This window comes from Podarcis liolepis (genome assembly GCF_965112155.1).
Source record: "Podarcis liolepis genome assembly, chromosome: 3".
NCBI lineage: Eukaryota > Metazoa > Chordata > Lepidosauria > Squamata > Lacertidae > Podarcis > Podarcis liolepis.
Window position 1 is genome coordinate 104,872,974 of NC_139557.1, and position 23,275 is coordinate 104,896,248.

The window sequence follows — 23,275 nt, forward strand, 5'->3', positions numbered from 1 at the left end:
AGTCAGCAGGACCGGTGGTTGGAGGCGATGGGATTTGTAGTCCTGCACATCCAGAGAGCCCCATGTTGGCTATCCCTGCCGCAGAGGGTGAACAAAACAGCTTCTGTTTTTGCTCCGGCCTGTGACCTTAGACATGGCGCGATGTAAATCACCCTCTCTCCTCAGGCTAACTTGGCATGAAATATAGGAGGCAAGAATTTATTGTTCAATTTGCAGCCTGCTGATTGAAGAGCGACTGTATTCATTTCAGGACCAAGCTCTAATTTTAGATCTTGTCTGAGAACAAGGGGGTTGGAGAACTTCAGGCCCACGTTTCCAAACTGAGTTGTGCTTCAGGACATCTGCCATATTTTAGGATTATCAATTAACCCAATAATAACAATATTAACAAAAAACAACCACCCAAAAACACTACCACTGCTTATATGACCATATCAGCACCTTGAGCTGAAGATCGGAGAGCAAAGCATCTCTCACCGTTTTACTACATTTCGTAACATTTATCAGTGCTTTTTTTTTCTTTCTGAAACAATTTTTAGGGGTACTTTCATTTTTCTACTCATATTGAAATAGTGCCCCTCAATGAGTCCAAACTTAGATTCACAAAATTTTTAGGGGTATGCATACCCCAGCGTTGGGACGCGGGTGGCGCTGTGGGTAAAACCTCAGCGCCTAGGACTTGCCGATCGCATGGTCGGCGGTTCGAATCCCTGCGGCGGGGTGCGCTCCCGTCGTTCGGTCCCAGCGCCTGCCAACCTAGCAGTTCGAAAGCACCCCCGGGTGCAAGTAGATAAATAGGGACCGCTTACTAGCGGGAAAGTAAACGGCGTTTCCGTGTGCTGCGCTGGCTCGCCAGATGCAGCTTTGTGACGCTGGCCACGTGACCCGGAAGTGTCTGCGGACAGCGCTGGCTCCCGGCCTATAGAGTGAGATGAGCGCACAACCCTAGAGTCTGTCAAGACTGGCCCGTACGGGCAGGGGTACCTTTACCTTTTTTACCTATACCCCTGCGTTCCCCCAGAAAAAAGCACTGACATTTATATACAGCTTGATTGTAAGTAAAAAGCTCAAGGAGGTTTGCAACAAGGAACAAGGAAACAATTGTTGTAAAAAGAAAAGAAAAAAAAGCTAAAAACTATTCAAAACCTTCATAAAGAATTAAAATCAACAGTAAGTTAAAAACCAGACTAAAACTCATCAGTATTCTACAAATCTGGATCACAGAATCCTAGAATTGGAGAGTTAGAAGGGACCATAAGGGTCATCTAGTCCAACCCCCGGCAAGGCAGGAATTTTTTCCCTCAACGTAGGGTTTGAACCCACAACCCTGTGGAAGCCGCCCAGAGTGGCTGGGGAAACCCTGCCAGATGGGCAGCGTACAAATAATAAATTATTATTATTATTATTATTATTATTATTATTATTATTATTATTATTACTACTACTACTACTACTACTACTACTACTACTTTGGGACAGGGGTGGAGACAGCAGCTCTCCATTGCCCTAAGTGAAAGCGGTTTTTCCGAACAGGGAAAACTGACGCCAGGGCTCTGCAAATCTGGCTAGAGGTTATCAGAGAGAGGCAGTAGTGGCTGGTGTCTATTGGAACTGACAGGGCAGGAGGCAGGGAGACCAACAGCAGGTGGCGCCAGAGCCAACGACAGGGAAGCCAACGAATTCCAATTTTTGGCCCTGGCCTTTTCCATGTTGAGTTCTAAAAAGGGCAAAGCTGAGGTAAGCTGACAGCCACTCCCTGACAGACTTGTTGTAAGTAAGAAGGCAGGCAGGTGGAGATCAGATGAAGACAGAGGTCAGTGGGACAGTGCCTCATTTGCCCTAATGGACCAGCCCCCTGAGAGAGGGCCTTCTCAGTGGTGGCACCCCAGTTTGGGATTTCTCTCCCCAGACAGCTCTCCCAGCTCCAAGTTTTTACATCCTTCCAGTGCAAGGTGGAGCGAATCTCTGATCCTCTCAGGTTTTATTTTGTTTTGTTTTTGTGTGTGTTTTAAAATCTGGTTTGATTTCTATTTTCTGCTGGTGTTTTATGCTGTGCTGCTTAACTGCAATGTTATTGTTTTATGGCTTGCCAGTGCTGTTGCTCCTGTGATTTTAAATTCTGTTGTGACTTGCAAGCCGTCCTGATCATATTATTATTGGGGGCGAGGCATTAGGTTTTAGAAACAGATAAATAAATAAAACCTACTGATAGCCCCCTCAAGAGTTTTATGTTGACATTGTGTATCAGTTTCTTAATAAGAATTCCGCATGGCTGGAAGCCAAATAGCTGATAAAGGTCTGGTACATCAACACCAATGCCTTTATTAACTTAAAATGCCCGGTCTTATCAGACAGCATGACTTGAAAACAGCAATGTAATTTAAAACTTTGTGCTATTATTGCTTAGTATTTCAGAGCAAAAAAACAAAAAACAAAAAACCGAAGGGATCTGGCAAGGGGAGCTAGTATCTCAAAATGAGCAAGGTTGCAATCCAAACACATTTGCAGGTGAGTATTCAGCCCATTAAAACTGAGTGAGACTTACTTCTGCATTAGGAAGGACCCAACTTGAATATTGTCTCTGCATTCCTTTTGGGGGAGGGAGCCTTCACCAAGCCACTTTATTTATTAAATGTGTATACTGCCCTTCATCTGCAGAACTCAGGTACAGTTCACAACATAAAAATACAATATATATATATAAATACAGTGGTACCTTGGGTTAAGAACTTAATTCATTCTGGAGGTCCGTTCTTAACTTGAAACTGTTCTTAACCTGAAGCACCACTTTAGCCAATGGGGCCTCGTGCTGCTGCCGCACTGCCGAAGCACAATTTCTCTTCTCATCTTGAAGTTCACTGTCAACGTCTTTGTTTGCTATCAATGAATATTAAAATAAACTTTGTTTACTACAGTTAGAAATGCAGTTTTTGAATAAATCAATTGAACTGGAGGAAGTGCAAATGACTATTTAAAAAAACTAAAAGGATACAAAGTACTGGGAGGTGACAGTTTTACAGGAGCATTCTTTAAACATTTTTACAATGAATTATATCCCCATCTAGCCAGTTGTTGAATGAAGTTCTTTCAGGGCAACTTCCAGGCATCAATCTAAAATAACAGTACTACTGAAAGTTGAAGAAAAACCTTGACCTAGTGGAATCATATTGTCCAATTATCCTGTTAAACCAGGATGCTAAGCTATATACAGTGGTACCTCAGGTTAAGTACTTAATTCGTTCCGGAGATCCGTTCTTAACCTGAAACTGTTCTTAACCTGAAGCACCACTTTAGCCAATGGGGCCTCGTGCTGCTGCCGCACTGCCGAAGCACAATTTCTGTTCTCATCTTGAAGCAAAGTTCTTAACCCGAGGTACTACTTCTGGGTTAGTGGAGTCTGTAACCTGAAGAGTCTGTAACTTGAAGTGTCTGTAACCTGAGGTACCAATGTACATAATAAAAATAAGAGCAGAAACAGGTAACACCTCGCCCCCCCGCCCTGCAACACATTTTAAGGGGTTAACACTTTGTCTCAGCCTCAGTTTCCCCATCTACCTGCAATATGGGGGTAATAAGACTGACTTACCTATTTCAAGCATAACAGCAAGATAACACAGTGTTTTGAAACCTGAAAAGGACTACAGTACACCAGAGCTAATGCTCAATTCTATACGCACTTAGTCCTACTGAACTCAGTTGGACTTACTTCAGAGGTGTATAGGGATTGCACCGTATATGGTATTACTAAGTGTGCTGTAACAATTTGCTGAGAAAATCACTATATAGCCTGCCTCACAGGTTCAATCCCTAACAGGGCCGTCTTTACCTGGGGGTGCAAGGGGTATGGGGTACCTGGGTGCCAAATTCTGGGGGGGGGGTGCCAGGAAGCTGCCTAAGCTCTTAACTATCTACCTGTTGTGAAATAATAAATAATTTTAATCAAGCTAGAAAAACAAAATACATATACATATATAGGTATTACTGAAAAGTATACCTAAAGGTAAAGGGACCCCTGACCATTAGGGCCAATCGTGACCAACTCTGGGGTTGTGGCGTTCATCTCGCTTTATTGGCTGAGGGAGCCGGCGTGCAGCTTCCGGGTCATGTGGCCAGCATGACTAAGCTGCTTCTGGCGAACCAGAGCAGCGCACGGAAATGCCATTTACCTTCCCGCCAGAGCGGTACCTATTTATCTACTTGCACTTTGATGTGCTTTTGAACTGCTAGGTGGGCAGGAGCAGGGACCGAGCAACGGGAGCTCACCCCGCTGCGGGGATTCGAACCGCCGACCTTCTGATCAGCAAGTCCTAGGCTCTGTGGTTTAACTGTTTCACTAAAGGACTTTTGACTTTGTCCGCTCATTTACCAAAGACGCGCCACGCCAGCAGCAGCGCTTGTCATTAACAACAGCACCGTGCACGTGGAATTACCGTATTTTTTGCACCATAACACTCACTTTTTTCCTCCTAGAAAGTAAGGGGAAATGTCTGTGCGTGTTATGGAGCGAATGCCTACGGATGGCGGGGGGATCTGCTGCAGTCGTGAGCAGAGGATCCATGGTTCCCCTTCCTTCCCTCCTCCGTGGCTCGCTTTGAAACAACAAAGCAGGAGAAGAGCCACTGAGTGGGGAGGAGAGAGGGACAGAGAGCCTGCTTGCTTTAAAGGAGCAAAGCGGGAGAGGAGAGGAGCCGCTTACACAAGTGTAAGCGGCTCCGGTCCGGTTGGCTCCTTTAAAGCAAGCAGGCTCTCTGTCCCTCTCTCCTCCCCACTCAGCTGGCTAAATAGCAGCAAAGTTTTTCAGCGAGCCGGGGAGGAGGGAGAGAAGCAGAGCTTGCTTGCTTCTCCTCTTATACCCCTCTTCTGCATTATTAACAGCATCCTTCTCCACCCACTCCACGCGTGTTCCTTGTCCCTTGAGTGCTTTTCCTTCCCTCCCCACTTAAAACGTGGTTACAAAGCACGGATCCACATGGATCCTCAGGATTTTTGCACTGGGTCACCCCAAATTCACCATCAGATCACATAGCATGTCCATGGCTACAGCTTGCACCAAAAAAATCACGCACCCACTGTTGCCTGGGGCCGCAGTGGTGCAAAAACATGGTTACAAAACATGGATCCACATGGATCCTCAGGATTTTTGCATTGGGCTACCTCAAACTCACTGTCAGATCACATGTCTGTGGCCACAGCATGAACCACAAAAATCATACATTCACTGTTTCGTTTAGAATATTTTTTCTTGTTTTCCTCCTCTAAAAACTATGTGTGTGTTATGGTCGGGTGCGTGTTATAGAGCGAAAAATACGGTAACTCTTACATCAAAATATTATGTTACGTATTGTATTGAGCTGCTATGCTGCAGCGGGGTCAGTGGCAACTTTAACACGACTGATGTTTCTCTTAAGTAGGTGCTTAAACAGCACTTATAAGTTTAAGTGTGGTGGTGTTGTATATTTAAGTGTAAGTGTAAGTGTATCGTAAATAAATGAGCAAATAAAAAAGTTTTTTTTTTTTTCTCCCTTCTTTCATAAACAAGAGATAAGGCGTAAGCGTGGTGTCTGACACAAGCATAGTAAAAGTGAATTTGGGGGCTAAACTAAATTTGGGGGACTGGGCAGATCTTTGCACCCCGGCGGCACAATATGCTAAAGACAGCGCTGATCCCTAGCATCTCCAGGTGAACTGGGATAAGTTCCTTGCCCAAAACTCTGCAGAGCCACAGTGAGTCACAGCAGTTAGTACTAAACTAGATGGACCAACAGTCTGATTCAATATGAGGAAGCTTCCTACATTCCTATGTCCATGTTATTTTAAAAAAGCACTAGAAGTGAAAAGGGTGAAGGCGTATTTGCTCACCATCCCTTAGTTTTCAGTTCAGGACTCCAAATTAACGGATTAATCTTCTGCAGTTTCACTGCAAGTGACAAAAAAGAAATGCAGTTCCCATTTAGTTTTCACTAGATGGCGCAAACAGTAGCCATCCTAATTTTTGGACTGGTTGGGTTAGAACAATGAGTGGAGGAATAAAAATCTATAAATCTATAAAAATCAATAGAAGAACGGCCTGGCTGCCTCTTCTTGCGTCTGTGTCACAATGAACACAAAGCTTCTCCTTCACAGGGTGGGAGAGAAATGTGGCAAAGTCCCCAGAAACTTTGCTATAGTGAGCATCTGCAATAGTGAGCTTTCCCCAGACATTCAGCCAATTTTTGGCCAGACGCTGCTGCCAACCGCAGTCTTCCATATATGACTCGGAAATTCCGGATGTATGGCAACCCTATTGGCATCTCATCATGTCTAAGGGCAGAGGCCAAAGCAATAACTTACGTGCCACTAGTCAGTAAGACTTGATTTAAATCATTTTTTTTTTTTTTACAGAAAGACTCATTCTTGCTGGTATAATCTTAACATTTACAACCCACTGAAGGTTTCATTTTTAATAATAAATTTTCAGAGTAGTTTTTACAGTTATATCAAAAGTTAGTGGTATAAGCTTCCGTGTGCATGCACACTTCTTCAGATACAGTGAAACAGAAGTCACCGGACCCTTATATCTAGTGGGAGGGTGGAGTGGGGCTTTTCTCAGAAGGGTAGTAGGAGATGGGTGATTAACTCAATGGTTATGATAAGAAGAAGAAGAAAAGAAGAAGAAGAAGAAGAAGAAGAAGAGGAGGAGTTTGGATTTGATATCCCGCCTTTCACTCCCCTTCAGGAGCCTCAAAGCGGCTAACATTCTCCTTTCCCTTCCTCCCCCACAACAAACACTCTGTGAGGTGAGTGGGGCTGAGAGACTTCACAGAAGTGTGACTGGCCCAAGGTCACGCAGCAGCTGCATGTGGAGGAGCGGAGACTCAAACCCGGTTTCCCAGATTACGAGACTACCGCTCTTAACCACTACACCACACTGGCTGTGGATGACTGTTAACGACTGCAATTAGTCCTACTGGAAAAAGCAAAGGATAGTATGCAGATGACCAAAAATAGCTTTAAGAAATGTAACGAGACAAGAATGCAATATCTCTATTCAGACCAGGTCCCTCTATAGTTTTCCGTTTAGTAATACTAATGCTTCAAGAGGTTATGGCGGGCATGTCCAAAGTGCATTTTGGGGGACTAAAAAACTGAACAACTTTAATCCTAAAAAAAGGTCAACAACTTCACTTCATCAAATCTGGCCCTCAGATAACCGCAGTGGCTTATGGTGTCTTTCCCCAGTGGGTTATGGTGTCTCACCGCTGTCACAATTTGTTTGTGGCTGAATCACAGAGCCTCTTCGGCGTGATACCACCCCCACGATAAATGGGGTTGCAACGTTTTTGGAGAAATAGGCCAACCTAGCAGTTCTAAAGCACGTCAAAGTGCAAGTAGATAAATAGGTACCGCTCCAGCAGGAAGGTAAACAGTGTTTCTATGCGCTGCTCTGGTTCGCCAGAAGCGGCTTAGTCATGCTGGCCACATGACCCGGAAGCTGTACGCCAGCTCCCTTGGCCAATAAAGCGAGATGAGCAGCGCAACCCCAGAGTCGGCCACAACTGGACCTAATGGTTATCTTTCCTATTTTTCCGCACCTTTAAAGCCTGCTTCCCCCATGCTCACAGCATTATGGGGCTATGCAAATAAGCACCGAGACTCTCCCTGCAGCAGAAGTGGAGGAGGAAAAGAGGCTTGGCGAGTGAGGAGGACCTTAGTGCTGCAATGCCAGAGTGAAAAGGAGGCACTTCTGAGTAAACTTGGTCCCCACTGCCACTTTTGGTGAAAGAAATTCCTGTTGACTTTCAAGAGCTGTGCTCTTTTATGACAGCAATAATCAGGACTGCAACACAGCTTCCTTCGTGCAGAGTTTCCAAACAGAATAGTTGTGAATCATTTCACACTAATTCAGCTTAACCAAAGTTTAAAGGAACTCCTTTTAAGCACTGGTAACAGAACGAAATTTAGAATGCTCTGGTCTACTTTTCACAACCATTGGCGGCCCGCCATTGGGCCTCCAAAAATTGAGGCTAAAAGCCTATCCAAACAGGACATATCGTCCCATTCATACTTCTACAAACTTCTTTCTTTGCAAACATGGCTACAGAATCCGCGACTCTTCTTCATATTATGGTGACATATCCGGGATTGTTCATTGCACACTGAATCCAGGAGCCACGGAAGCAGAATATGGCCCAGTTGTTCGCTAACGTGAAAGAAATCTCCAGAGAAACATTACCATTGGGGTTTTTTCCCGCTTCACGGGGCGCGCAAGGAATCCTGGGCAATGTAAATTAGCCTCTGCGACCCACTGCGCAGGTCCGAGGAGACGCGGGGGTGGGATCGTGGTAAGGAAGTAAAGGCACCTCCCTGCACTGGGCCCGATCCGCAGTTAGGTGGATGTTAGACTCGCCAGGTGTAGAGGAGCTTGCTTTAAAGCAAACGTGCGAATTAAAACGCCGATCACTTCCTCGTAATCCTTGCAGGTCATTATTACCCTCCAATCGGTATATTTCTAATGCATATTTTAATAATGCAACAATACTTTTTTATTCACCCACCGAGGCTGCGCTTCGTCCGCTGCCAGAAAGGCCCTTCGAGGACCGGTCCTCTTTTGCCAGCAGAACCCGCGATGGCCACCAATTTGGATGGCTTTAAAAGAGGATTAGTCTAATTCATGGAGGAGAGAGGGATGCTAGACGGGCCATTGCAAGCACTTCTTACGTAGCGGGGGGGAGAGGGCGCTTGTTCTTTCAGGGATCCCTCATTAAAAGTGCTTAGCTTCCTCACTGTGTCCTTGTCACAATTTTTGTGTTTCCAGGAGCACGGATTGATACCGCCGCTTTCTTACTACATGCTAATAAACTTATAGTTATAGCTGTCAACGTTTCCTTTTTTTAAAAGGAAATTCCCTTATTCCGAATAGGATTCCTAGCAAGAAAAGGGAAAAGTTGACAGCTATGCTTATATTTCACGTTAGAACAAGGCATGGCCCACTCTCTGGCTTCCAAAAACTGGGAAAGTCCTACAAAGGAATGTCCTCCATCCCATTTGCCAACTACCCCAGTAGATTTTTGCAGGTGTCTCCTAAGAATGAGGGTCGCTTGCGCAGGGTTTCCCGAACTTGGTTCGCCAGATTTTTTGGGGGGACTACAATTCCCATCATCCCTAACCACTGGTCCTGCTAGCGAGGGATGATGGGAGTTGTAGTCCGAAAACTGCTGGAGACCCAAGTTTGGGGCACACTGCATTATGGCAGTTTCCCCACGGTAACTGCTCGTTTACCACGTAGTCGCGCCCTTAATAAAGCAAGACCCCGTTCCCACAAAACGCGGTCTACCCGCTGGCGAGAACGCAAAAAACTATCGCCGGAATAGTTTCATTTCGCTTTCCCAGTCGCAGAGGATCATGGGATATGCCAACGATTACTGTGCAAGACTTTCCGGGCCCCTCCAAGAGGGCAGTATTTCGCATTCAGGTTTATTAAACAAGTCATTTACGAGGCTTACTCCTTCGTAACCATGGATAGGGAGCCGTTTCTTCTTTAAAAAAAAATTAAAAAATCGCCGTCCTTCCTGTAAGCCGTGCCCCATTCCAAAATGGGCGCTGAAGCGACACCGTCCTACTGCCCTGACAATCTGCCCTCAGCCAAGATGGTCGCTGGGGGGCGGAGAAGAGCGCGATTAAGAGAGAGAAGGGGAGGGAGAGAGGAGTGGGCGTGGTTTGCATATTACTTATTCCCACGATCGGGGATTGGCTGCCTCGCTTCTAATCAGGGGGACGTCGAAGAAGGCCGCGTTGCTACGTTTCTCTCCAGGCCTGCTCCCCGCCTCAGCCGAGCTAACGGTTGGACGGAGGACGCGAGGCTGCCCTTTCGTTGCGATTGGCTTCGGCGCCGTCACTCCACCCTTCCGCCCGCCCCCCGTCTCCCCCGCCCCATCCTCCTCCTCCTCTACAGTGTCTCTCGGCTCGCTCGCTGGCTGGGCCTGAGGCAAGAGCCGTTTCGCAGGCCGCGTGAGGGGAGGGGGCTCCGCGCTGCTGCCGCCGCCGCCTTTACCACAGGCCGAGCGCGCTCCGGGGTGATGCTGGGACCCAGGAGGGAGCCGGCGCGGCGCTGAGGAGGAGGCAGAGAGATGCGCCGGCCTTCCAGCCGCGGCCGCCTCCAACGGCCCTGAGCCGCCGCTTAGTAGGTGAGCCCGGCTGGGCGGACTAGATGGGGGGGGGGGGGTCGCCGTGAGGGGAAAAGCGGGAGCGGGGAGGCCTGGCCGGCCGGCCCAACAACCCACCCTTCCCCTCAGGAAGGCCCCGTCGTGGGAAGGGCCACCTGCCTGGGCTGCCACTTCCCGCCCCCGCAGGGAAATGTTAACGGGACGGGAGGGAGGCGGGCAAAACACCCCCCCTGCCACCGCCCCCCTCCAAAAAATAAAATAAAAAATGCAAAGGCTTTGCAGCTTAAAGGGCATAATGCTCCTGACTGTACCGTGGCCATGAAAGATAAACTTTATACTGCAGAAAGCCGCCTTTCATTCATTCATTTTGCAAGTTGGAAAGGTGAGGAGGGGGCTTAATGTGAAATTGCCGCCCTGCTGCCTCTGGTCTTGAGCACGAAGGGGCTGGAGGAAGACGTAAGCTGAAATAATGTCAGCGGGGTGGGCGGAACTGCACAAATATTCTTTCCTCCGTTTTGCAGACTGGCGAGTCCGTTTTAGTATTATATTTATTGGTGGTAGGTGGGGGTGGCCGTTATTTTTGTGGCCTCTGAAGCCTTGATCTGACATCCGAAGGCAGCCCTGTTTAGGGAAGTTTTTAATATTTAATGCTGTATTGTTTTTAGCACTTGATGGGGAGACTCAGCCGGATGGGCGGGATATAAATAATAATAATTTATTATTATTATTATTATTATTATTATTATTATTATTATTATTATTAATCTGCATGGTCGGTGTGGGAGTGAGTTGCAGTCAGATGCATGTCAAGATTTTAGCAGGACTCGTTAGTAGGGTTTTCTTAGGGCTCTCCTATAAATGCCCAGGTTTTCCTTGCTTTGAAATTCAATATCGGCAAGTGTACTCCAGCCAGTTTCTTCAGAGCTGGTAGCATGCTTTCCCCAGAGGTGGTTATGGTTATTCCAGGGGTGGGTCCTGCAGTGGATAAATGCCCATTCCATCCTTAATAGTAGCCTGCTCTTTCCTTAAAATCACCCCAAGCCTTATTGACTTGTTCAGATACTGCATTAGATGAGTTCACAATCATTGCAACTGATAACTCAATATGTAATATTGTTACCAAGTAGGGTATGTAAGAAATGGTTGTAATGAGTAGATAGTACAAAGGAATGAAAAATCCATCCAAATGTAAGAAGCTGCTTTATGCTGGTTAAAGCTGTCAAGGCCTATCAAGCCCAGATTTCTTATTCAGCCTAGTAGCAGCTTGGATAATTTGTCCCTTTCCCAGGTTTGCTGAGATTATTTAGCCAGCACTTTAGTACTGTACACACAAAGCATGGGCTTTGGCACTGATATCTAGTTGCCCCCTATTGTGGTTCTGTGCTTGACAGGATTGGTCTTCTATTGTATTCTTCTCAGCCATAGATAAACTGAAGGTGTCTTCAAATGTGATGGATTTTGTGCCCCTAAGCCCTGTGGTGTAGGGAGAAATGTGCATATAGCATGCATATTTTTAATACAGTGATTAGATATAACAAACTGGATGTGTATGAACTTGAATGGGAAGGCTGCAGCCATTTTCAATGGCACGGGTCTGTGATTGTTGCACACCACTACATGGAGTTTGTATTATAGTACTGCATGTACAAAATTTGTCCTGCTAGAAGCAGTCTTGGATAAGTCACTTTGTTCAGTCTGTCCCATTATCTGTAAGACTGATATCACACCATACCTCAGAGTAGGGTAGTATCATGAGAATGACAGAGTTGTTGTGTTCAAGTTCTCTGTACATGGTGCTATATTAAAGACAGCTATTTTAATGCTTAATGCAACTTTTTTTGTACTATGCCCTTTTAAAATGTGGTCTTTTTTGTATGCGGGTTACTGGGTTGTTGCTGTTTTTATTTTTATTATGTATTTTGTGGTTTTATATTTTGATTTTATTCTGTAAACCGCCTGGAACCTCTGTGTATAGGGTGGTATATAAATTAAAACGTAAATAAATAAAATAAATAACCCTACCCAGTATTATGTGAACTTCTAAAGTGAGTTAGCACATAATTTCACTTTAACATGAGCCTTAAAGTGTGATAAAATACAAATTTATAACCAGTTTACTAACTATGTGATAGGAGAATCTAATTCTTCTGTTTGATTATGACTTCTAAATGCCACAGCACTTGTAGCATAAATAAATGTTTAATCTGAAGTACTGCTATATTCTCTTGGTCATGTTGCCTGGTATGTGTGTTGGATAACAGTCTTATTTCTTAAATAAAAACAAACCTTGTGAAGTAGGTGTGTTCTCTCCCCCCCCATTTAATCAATCAGTTATTTTTTTTATTTATAGGCCTTCTTCCAAGGTATTTCAGAATGCATTAAAATGACAAAATATGGCAAACATGAAATAATGATGTAAAACACAATACAACTAAAAATAGAATTGCAGCCTTGGGTTTGGAAACCATATGATTATGCCTGATGTCTAGATCTAATTGCTCAGAGCCTTATAAGCCAATATATTTACTCAGAAGCAGGTTCATTGATTTCATTGTGACACACTTGCATATGAACACATGAACCTGCCTTAAACTATCAGTGCATTGGTCCACCTCACTATTGTCTGCTGCTGACTAGCAGTGACTTTCTAGGGTTTAAGTGTACATTGGCCTTAGAAAGAAATAAGTAAAAATGTTGTGTCAGGAAATATGTTCCATTATAAAACCTTTGCCTTAAGACATAGTGCTTAGTCAAGCAAAACAGCTTTCCTAGTTCAATTTTATCTATGTAGTGTATATGCATACAATACTGACTTTGGTTTTCAGTCTCTTTCACACAAGATGGCTTCACAGGCATAACCAGGAGGGAACATGATGCATGATATTTCTAGGATAAAAATATCCAGGAAATGCTTTAACCCCAAGACAACCTGAACTCTTAATGAGGAGCATGATGATTGCTTTTCTTGCAGATTACCATGCAAAATAAATTGTTCATTCTGGGTCACCTGTAGGACAGTGAAATAGAGCAATGTGGAAGTGCCCGGAGGAAATACCCATTTGTGCAAAAACACATCCGGCTTTTTAGTCACTAAGACTTCAGCCAGGAAATGCTTCATGTGAGTGCTGGAATGTTTTACAAAATTTCATAAATGGCAAACGAAAGTTGTTCATAGACAATAATATTTGTAGATTTGTGGAACACTTCTAATATCCTTAAATTTTTATATACACAAGCGTGTCACAATAAATTTAGGACATTAGATACTCTTGAATGAAGACCCCCTGAAGAAGAGGAGGAATCTTTCACTGTAGATCTGTCATAGTGAAATATGTTGTAGTTCACCTTCCTGTGAATATATTTCAGTTTGTGAGAGTATAGTATTGACATAGTTTTTCATTAAAGCTGCCAAAGGGGGGAACAGAGCAGGGCATTCTCTAAATTAACTAGGTTGCTGGGAGCCTTATGAATACTTAACACAGTAGAAATTGCATTGTTTCCCTTTGTTCTCTCTGTTTACTGCATGTATGTAGTTGGAGACTAGTACTGAATTAGTCCTAGAAATATTGTAGAAAATTCAGTGCAGCCATGAGCTAAGATTACTGAGTTGTTTTATATAACATTGTACAAGTTGTATGCAAAGTGTTTCAGATTATTTTCCTTTCAGAATTAAAAACAGTATTTCCTAGAAGGCCAGGTAATTCTGAGGAAGAGATGTGTTCAGTGGCTTGGCACTTGATATACTATATTTAAATTTATTGAGGTCAGGCAAGTAAGTCTACACTGCTGTCCTTTTATGGTCATGTAACAGATTTTCACTCCAAATACTAAAACTATTGTGTCGATACTTAGTTTTTGGTAGAGACCCTAACTGTGGTAGCTGGATAGAAACTTAAAGGACATGGGTTGTTAGTGTTTAGCTGTTCTCATCAAAACATTCTGACTGAAAGTTTCAGGCTTAGTTGAGCTGTAACATTGAAACTTTGCTATTAAATCCTTTATATAGCCCATATAATATTTTAAGCCTAGTCAGCCTTGTAACAACATTTTATCAGTATGTGGCAAGCTAAGTTCATGTCTCTTCATGGCTGAGAAGGGATTTGAACCCAGAGCCAACACACTAGCCACTGATTGGACACAAAATGTGATCCTGAGAGTAGTTACAGACTTTGATAATAGTGCTTAAAGCCAGTGTGGGATTTACATTTACTTGGTAATATTGGTCAGCAGTTCGTTATTAGCAGACGTTTGGGTTGCAGAAGTTGCACCGACAGCTGACTTGGGTGCACTTGCTACATTTCTACTTTGCTCATTCCTAAGTCCTTCACTGCTGAATTGTCATATTATTCATGATCCTTAGTTTGTCAGAAGTAGACTATGTATTTTAAAAGGAGCAGAATCAATGCTGATTCTCTAAATCACCCTTCTCCAATGCGGTGTCTTCCAAATGTTCCAGGCTCAATTCCAGCCAGTGTGGCCAATGGCCAGGGATGATGGAAACTGTAGTTCAGAATATCTGAATGGCACTGTGTTGAGAAAGGCTTCTCTAAACTATTTACTCTGCATTGTTACTTTAAATTCTGTGTGAGTTTGTGGCTCCTAACCGTACTTCTTCCTAGAAAGTTAGGCTGCAATGCTAACCCCATTTATCTGGGAGGTAGTCCCGTGGATTTCAGTAGGACTTACTTCTGAGTAGACACGACTAGGACTATTCTGTTAAAGTCCTCTTAAAGACAGATGTTTCGAAAACAATTTCATATTAGGTTCTAAAACATTGGTACTCATTGAGCAGGGACGTATACCACACATTATCCTCTTCAGCCGCAGCATAAATTTCCAAACCAAAATGTTAATTTTGAAGTCCTAAGGCCAGTGTTTCTGTTCATGCTCATTCTGACTTTGCATTTGGATCAAGCTGTAAGGCCTTCTAAAAAGTAAACTGCGGATAGTTTAAAGCCACAAATCCACACTTTGAAACAAATTCCATTAAGTAAAGCATTTCCCTCTAAAACAGGTATGTGGATTTTGTGTTAATTTACCTAAAATGCCTATTTTACAGGGCCAAATAACATGACACCATATATGCTCATATTTTTGTCACTTGACATGAAGCAAAGGCTCAAACCACTGCTTGTTGTCTTTTTTCATTCCTATTCTGGATTCTTCCCTCCATGTCCTTTTTTGGCTTTGGAAATGGCCCTGCAACTTTCTCTCTTCCTACCTTTTTAAAACAAACTTTCACTATTACTTAGTTTAGTTGGCCTCTGTTGGCAATTCAAACACTGTTTTATACTTTTTGGTTTGACTTACGCTACTGTGTAACCAGAAGTTTAGATTATCGAAAATTCTGCATAAAGGCAGGAACATTCAGTCATGCTTGGTTAGTGCCATTGAAATTGTTATGCCTAAATAGGTGCAACATGGCAAACCTTCATCTTTAAATTGTATTTTCCTTATTTAAAAAAGATGCTTGAAACTAATAAACATTTAGACTGCCTTGGTAATACATTTAACTATGTGAAGCAGGCAGCTTTTCCAGTGACTGTTGGACAACCCAAGTAGTTGGATTCATTAGGACTGGTTGTTACAGTTCTTTCTTCTGGGTCATTCCCCGCCAAATCACCTGGTGACATATGCTCTCACAACTCAGATTTTCCTCAAAAATTTAAATGTGTAGATACCTATAAGATAAGCTCAAAATAATATTTTAAGATATTTTTGGTCCAAAATTTTTGGTCCATATTAAATATCTTTTCGATGGTAGGTCTAATGATATTACAATGGCCGTGGCAAAGTTTCTTTCGGAAGTTGTAAGAATCAAAGATTATCATGTTTGAGACAAAACAAAATGACCACCTCGGTTTCTCTCTCTTGTGTGGTTGGCTGTCTCAATTGTATTTTGTTCTGAAATTGTTCTACGGGTCTTTGGAGCACAATAAAGATTTATATATAGAATATGCAGAAATGGCGAAACTTACGGGAAGACTCAGAGACAGTGATAATGAAAACTTTTTAAAAGACTGGGAACCGTTTATGATGTATCTACAGAAATATTGTAAAGAAATGGACTCACTAGCAGGGTTTGATTAAACACTTAAAAGTAAGAAAATAAGTTTAAAGGTCAAGAAATAATAATATGGAATGTAATTAAGTGCAAGATGTAATTTCAAAAGAAAATTTGGTATAAAAATGATAATAATTTAAGTATATTGAGGTATAAGATCATAAAAATAAGACAAAAATTAAGCAGAAGTAATAAATATTTAAAGAACCAGAAGGGGAAGTTGAGGGAAGTCATGGTTTTTATTTCTTTTTTGTTTATATGACAAATGTTACATTGTGTTATTTGGTTGAATATTAAATTATAAAATCCAATATATATCCATCCAGCATCATTGACCATATTACATTTATGGGAAACAAAATAGCTTTGACCATATCATTGCAGGAGTGTTTTACACAATATAATGAACAAGGGCTCTGAGATGTATTTTGTTTTTATTAAATAATCAATAAAACTTAATTTTTAAAATATATTAGATGACATTGTAACGTAAGAGGGTACAATTTTAACTATTCTCATGAATGTGTGAGTTATTTCAGGCTCAAAAAGACCTTAAACCTGCACATAAATAAATAAATAAATAAATTGTAAAAAAATACTTCAAAATCAATTTATTTTATAACCGCAAAAAACACCCTCCTTATTTTTAAATCATAACAAGTACATGGTTAGCCCATTCTACAATAAAAGTATAAAACATGTGTTAATTGTGGTTTGTGTGCTATGGCTTATCGAACCTACCGGGAATAAAATGACAAAAAATAACTTTGAATTTTTGGTGACCCTTTTCTGTAGCGCTTAAGACCATTTTTATACCTTATTTTGTTTTGTTTTTTAAATGATGTTTATTGAGAATTTTAAAATTACAAAAAAACAAAGAAAAAAGAGGGGGGGAACAAGAAAAAAACAAATAACAATTAAACAATACAAATCGATAAAAGTCAAAATCAAAAAGCAAAAAAAAACCACATAGCACATCAAAATCAGAAAGCAAAAATAAACCACAAAGATTTAAAAACAGATCCAATATTCCCAAATCCTTAACTGTCATTACCTTATTTCATCGACCTCCTCACACCTCCCTTTTTTGTATTCTAGTTGTTGATTGTCACAGCAAATCCTTTCCATTTTTCATAATATTCTGTCATTAAATTGCCTTAATCTATTTTAACCTTATCTTACCATAAAAAACCCTAAAACTTAAATCTTATTTATACCAATTTCTCATAACCATAGCATATTCTTACATAGTTCTTTTTAACATTTCTGCTAAAGCCAAATAATTTTGTTCCAACATTTTTCTAATACTCATTAATTTTAGAAAACATTCCTAAATAGAATTTTTTTAAACTTTCTTCCAATCTTCATCCAACGTCTCTTCCTCCTGGTCTCGGGTTTTGCCAGTCCTTTCTATCCAATCCATCTAGTTCACTAACCTGGTAACCTTATGTCTGAGGCCCTCATTTTTATACCTTATTTTGAAAGAGACCACAATTAGCTTTATTTTGATACCAAAATAAGCCAAAATCGGTTGAAAAATAAGCGAAACAGGAGGTTTTTTCTACACTGACGCAGAAATTCCATTAGCCTAAATTGCATGAAAATCGAAATTTTCAAAAAATTCTCCTGCGCCCAGTTTTAGACCAAAAAAATCTTAAAATATTATTTTGAGCTTATCATAGTCATCTACAATTTTTTAAAAAATGGAGAAAATCTGAGTCGTGAGAGCACGGTCGACTATTAAAATCAGGTGATTTGGCATGGAATGACCCTTCCAATAAAAATGGAAGAGCTGGTTCAGTATTGCTGACATCTATGGGATAGTTCTTCAGTTTATTTACCTGAGTCTCTCATTCTTTATGGGTAACTGTTAGGTCATAAATAGTTGCCAAGTAACACCAATCAATATTTTATGTACAGGTTTTGTTTTGGTAGTAATGGTTATTCACTCAGTTGAGCACTAAGCCTAAATTATGCCACTTACAGAAAATGTTTGTTCTTTAAAAAGTGGTTTTTTTTTATTGAATACATTTTAATTTTAGTAATGCAGTGACTACAGCAGTAGTCTGGAGGGTAGTATTCAACTTAAGTTTTGCTCAGAATAGACCATTGAAATTAATGAACATTACTAAGTTAGGCCCATTAAGTTTACTCAGATTAAAACTCAGGGTGACAAATGCTGTATTTTGGATCAACCTGGAATTCTGGTGTGCCAAGTCCACTGCAGTTTTTAATATATATCTTATGTGCCGATGCCAAAAAGAGGCTGTGCCACTCTATAACCTTTGGGCAATCTAGAATTTTTTGGCTCCGGCATGACCGAGAAATCTGCTCAAGCAGCAAATGTGAAAAGCTGAAAAGAAAGAAAAGGGGTGGGGGAAAAGAAGTAAAGGGACTGAGGGGATGAGAACATAGAAGGGGAACTGAGGAAATGGAAAAATGAAACTTAAACATCCAGCTTTAATATAAGGTTTTCATTTGAGTTGCTCAGCACTTTCAAATATATTGAAATTAACAAACAATAGTGTGTACGATTACTGGTCCCAGTGTTCAAGTAAACTAAACCATTTCTAGCTACATAAGAAAACTACTCTACTTAATTGAACAGCAGCTTCAGTATTTGAATGAAACCATATAAAACTCCATCTTTCCAGGTCATCTGTTCAACTCTTTGCAATAAGAATGGAGGTTTAAGCCATACTTTAACAGATTAAAACCCAATATGCTCTTAGAAACCTCCAGAGAAAGGGCGTCTATAACTTCTCAGGGCAAATTGCTCTGGTTTGCTTGGTTTTAAATTTCCATAATGCTCCTTAGCAAAGCTTTATTATCTGCATTCTGGGCATAGATTTTTATTTTCATGTGATTATTTTTGTTACAAGCTGCCCAGAAAGTTTTGTTATAGGGAGCCATATAAACAATAAATCAGTAACAAAAATATGTATGTCTGAGCTTTAAAAAAGAAACTTTAGGTAAATAACTCTAGTTCGATTATATTAAGAAGTGCAGCAGCTCTTTATATACACTGAGTATGGTAGAATCAGTAGCAAGTTCTAATGTAATCTTAGCTGGTTTAATCAAGTAAACTCTACAGGTATTCTCCCAGCAGGTGAGTTCTTCCAGCAATCTTGTCTCCATGTAGATGCTGTTGATTCACTACAGTGCCAGAATATATTCTTAAGAAGAAAATTTATCTCCTGTCAAAGTAAAATAATACAGTTTTTGATGAGGAACCCCTCCTCCAAAACTATGAATTTTTTCATGATAGGGTAGTGGGTTTTTAAAAAAATGAAAATGGTTGACTGATTTGAAAGTATCTGTTTGAAAGCTTTTCACATTTATGCGTTTGAAAAATACTTATAAGCACTAGCCTGGGAGTGGGATCCTGTCAGATTTCTCTGTAAACTTGTATAGGAAGGGGGTGCAAGGCTTAAACTATAAATTAGGCTTCTAAATAGGCAGTAGTCTGGCCATCATGCTGTGATAAGTAAGAATTAAGCTTTAGAAAAACATAATATTTTTGCTTTCAGCCCACAAATGACTAATACAGGTAAACCGTGGGCAGGCAGGCTAGTAAAAATAGTGGGCTGATATTTTTTTCCACAAGTCTACGGTTTGTTTCAATCCACAAAAGCTGCTAGACTAAAAATTGTAGGCTAATTTTTCACAAGTCTTCTATATGATTACAAAAGTTGCTGGATCACCAAGTTTTACTAGCAAGTCTGTCTTTGAATACCCATACTCATTTTTGCATATCTAGCATCATGAAAGAGAATATCAGCTTTACAAAACCTTTCTGATTGGGTAGCAATTTTCTGTTTACTGGTGGTTATTTATATGACTTACAGCATACAATATACAATATGTAAAACATATATTAAAACATCAGTAAATAGAAACATTGGGACACGGGTGGCGCTGTGGGTTAAACCACAGCGCCTAGGACTTGCCAATCAGAAGATCGGCGGTTCGAATCCCCGCGACGTGGTGAGCTCCCGTTGCTCGGTCCCTGCTCCTGCCAACCTAGCAGTTCGAAAGCACATCAAAGTGCAAGTAGATAAATAGGTACCGCTCCGGCGGGAAGGTAAACGGCATTTCCGTGCGCTGCTCTGGTTCGCCAGAAGTGGCTTAGTCATGCTGGCCACATGACCCAGAAACTGTACACTGGCTCCCTCAGCCAATAAAGCGAGATGAGCGCCGCAACCCCAGAGTTGGTCATGACTGGACCTAATGGTCAGGGGTCCCTTTACCTTTAAATAGAAACATTAAAACAACCTGCATAGTAAAAAGGCCTTCTGAAATAAAATGGTTTTAGCCTGATACCTGAAACGTAACCCAGACCATCTCTGCCTGATTCCTAATGGAAGGGAGTTTATAGAATTGGGCCCACTACACCTAAGGCATGACTTCTTGATGACACGAGTTGTGCTTCTGATCTACAGGGGAACCGCTGATAGGGTACTCACTCACTGGATTATCACCTTGTCGTGGTGAGTGGACTTGCATGTTATTATGACTCTTGTGGGCAAAGCCGTCGGGAATCTCGTACTCCCAGCAGGGTCACCCAAGGCAGTAATGTCAAAGGAAAGGAGCTAGACAAAGAATGATCCAAAAAGTCCTCAACGGCAGAACAGGCAGATGATAACAAGTGGTATGTTACAACGGCTGTGAAGGCAGAGGAAGTCTGCAACAGATAGGAATCTACAGGTTGTCGTGACTACTCATGGCATCAGAACAGAACCTTACTGCTAAGACTGTGTGTTGGTCAGCGTGCACTGATCTACACACATAAAACAAATTAACGCACAGGTGTCTTCCAAAAATAAATCCAAACCCCAGAAGTCCCATGGCAATCGGCAAATGGTAACGGGGGCAGGATCGTGAAATCTGGAAGCCCCTAGTCATGAACCGGCACATGGGCGGTGGATACAGATTCAGTTGTTCTGACTCAAGGAACGAGGCAGTTGAGCAGCTTGGTAGCTGTATCCATGACTGAGCAGCCCTTTTTAGGAAACGGCATTGGGTGGTGGAACCCTTTTTAAAAAGAGAGAGAGAGAAGCAGATGCCGAATGTTGAAAGTTGAGGGTGATAAGACTGTTTAATAACTTTCCATTGCAAGTTTTCCTTTTCAGAATTAGCTCCATAACCCCTGTTCTGTCTGTGAGCAAAAATATTAGGGGTGTCTGTATTCTTTCTTCTCCCTCCTCCTTAAAAGTGAGGCAGAAACCAGAAGGGTAGTGATTTCTTAAAACAGCAAATAAAAAAGAACTTCACAGCTCCTCCCCATCCGTACTCTGCTCCTGATTCCAACCTCCTCTTGCTTCTTTTTGCTTATAAAATAAATAAGTCATGAAGATGGATGTGGGGCTGCTCATCACTTGTAGTCTCAGGGCCATTTTTCAGATTGGTTTGAAAGCTATCTTAGATGGTATCTTTCCAGCTATAGTTTGTCATGAAGCCACTGTGTTTTAAGTAGTTGACCTTTTCAGTAGTTAATTGATAGCTCCTCGATTTCTCCCCTGCCTGACACTAGGAGACAATGTGAGTCTGCTGCCTAAGGCAATTGGAGCAAATTTCATGTTGTTTTGCCTTGATTATAAGCGTTCCCATTTTCTACTGATGTGGATGTGACCATTTTGTTTGTTTGTTATTAAACTACAATAGTTGGTGTATTGTATGTTTTAAAGCTAGCAGACACACTATAGGTATTCAGGAGGCTTTTTTTTTAAAACAAAGTACTCAAATGAACATTTTTGCAGTGCAATCCCTATCCTTGTTTCTCATAGAATCATAGAATCATAGAGTTGGAAGAGACCACAAGGGCCATCGAGTCCAACCCCCTGCCAAGCAGGAAACACCATCAGAGCACTCCTGACATATGGTTGTCAAGCCTCTGCTTAAAGACCTCCAAAGAAGGAGACTCCACCACACTCCTTGGCAGCAAATTCCACTTACTGTCAGGAAGTTCTTCCTAATGTTTAGGTGGAATCTTCTTTCTTGTAGTTTGGCTCCATTGCTCCGTGTGTCCGCTTCTCTGGAGCAGCAGAAAACAACCTTTCTCCCTCCTCTATGTGACATCCTTCTCAGCAGTTCAACTATTCTCAGTGGGGCTTCCTCCCAGTTAAGCATGCATAGGATTGCAGCCTGATTGCACTTTATTGTCAAGTAGTAGATGAGTGAATTAGCGCATACTTGGTCTCAAATTATTGCTCTCAATAAAGAGGTCATCAAGAGTTCTGCTATGCTTTGCTTGCAGGCTGAATGACCCTCTTGACTCTGCCCACCTGTTTTTTATTTTAACCATAGCTAGGAAACTTAAATATAGCAGTACAAAAAACATTATTTCAGTGACTCATGCACAGCTTTCTCGTCCAGAGCAGAATATAACTTGAGGTGTATGCACTTCCATGGAAGCAGAAAAGTGGGGGAGGGGGCAGACTGAAGAGAGTTGTGTTTCTTTCAGCTACTTTTTGAATTCTTGGATTAAGAGTCTGGCTTTAAATCTTATAGATAGATAGATAGATAGATAGATAGATAGATAGATAGATAGATAGATTCTGCTAGTTCTGTTATCAACATTTGTCCTGATAGCTTTTGGGAAGAGGTCACATCGGCACTAAAAAACTATTCACAGTTGTCAGGATTCTATCTTGGTTGATAGAATTCAACCCCTAGCATAGAATTCTGAAACATTGCTTTGAGTGCACATAGCTTTTACTGAGTTCTCATTCTTATAGATCGAAACAAGAGCTGTAGCTATTTCTCACTTCTGTGGCTGATAATCACTTTTATTTGGTAGTGGAATTCAAGGAAAACTTTCCTTATAGAAATAAAAACATCACTTTTTGGAAAAGGCCCTAGAAATAATCATTTTATTATTTTCTGAAATTACATCACAGGTGAGGAACTTTGATGAAAGATGGTATCTGGCAAAGAATTAGAACATTGTCATATTGGTGCTTACATCTCTGATCACAGTAGACTGTGTGGAAAATACTGTTTTCCAAAAAAAAGTTATGCTAAATTGAAGTAAGAATATTATTGTCTGAGAGAGTTCCTCTCCTCATCC

At 41.5% G+C, this 23,275-nt stretch overlaps 2 long non-coding RNA genes across 2 annotated transcripts in view; one reads left to right on the forward strand and one right to left on the reverse strand.

Annotated features, from left to right (window-relative positions):
• Positions 1-23,275, forward strand: part of LOC310702832 — a 311,903-nt gene that overhangs the window by 21,516 nt on the left and 267,112 nt on the right. The gene's annotated exons all lie outside the window — the stretch shown is intronic.
• LOC310702926 lies at positions 16,427-22,351 on the reverse strand. Its single transcript, XR_014523801.1, has 4 exons — positions 22,283-22,351; positions 20,677-21,978; positions 17,679-19,403; positions 16,427-17,022 (listed from the first exon to the last, which is right to left on the reverse strand). It is a non-coding gene; the product is annotated as an uncharacterized lncRNA (long non-coding RNA).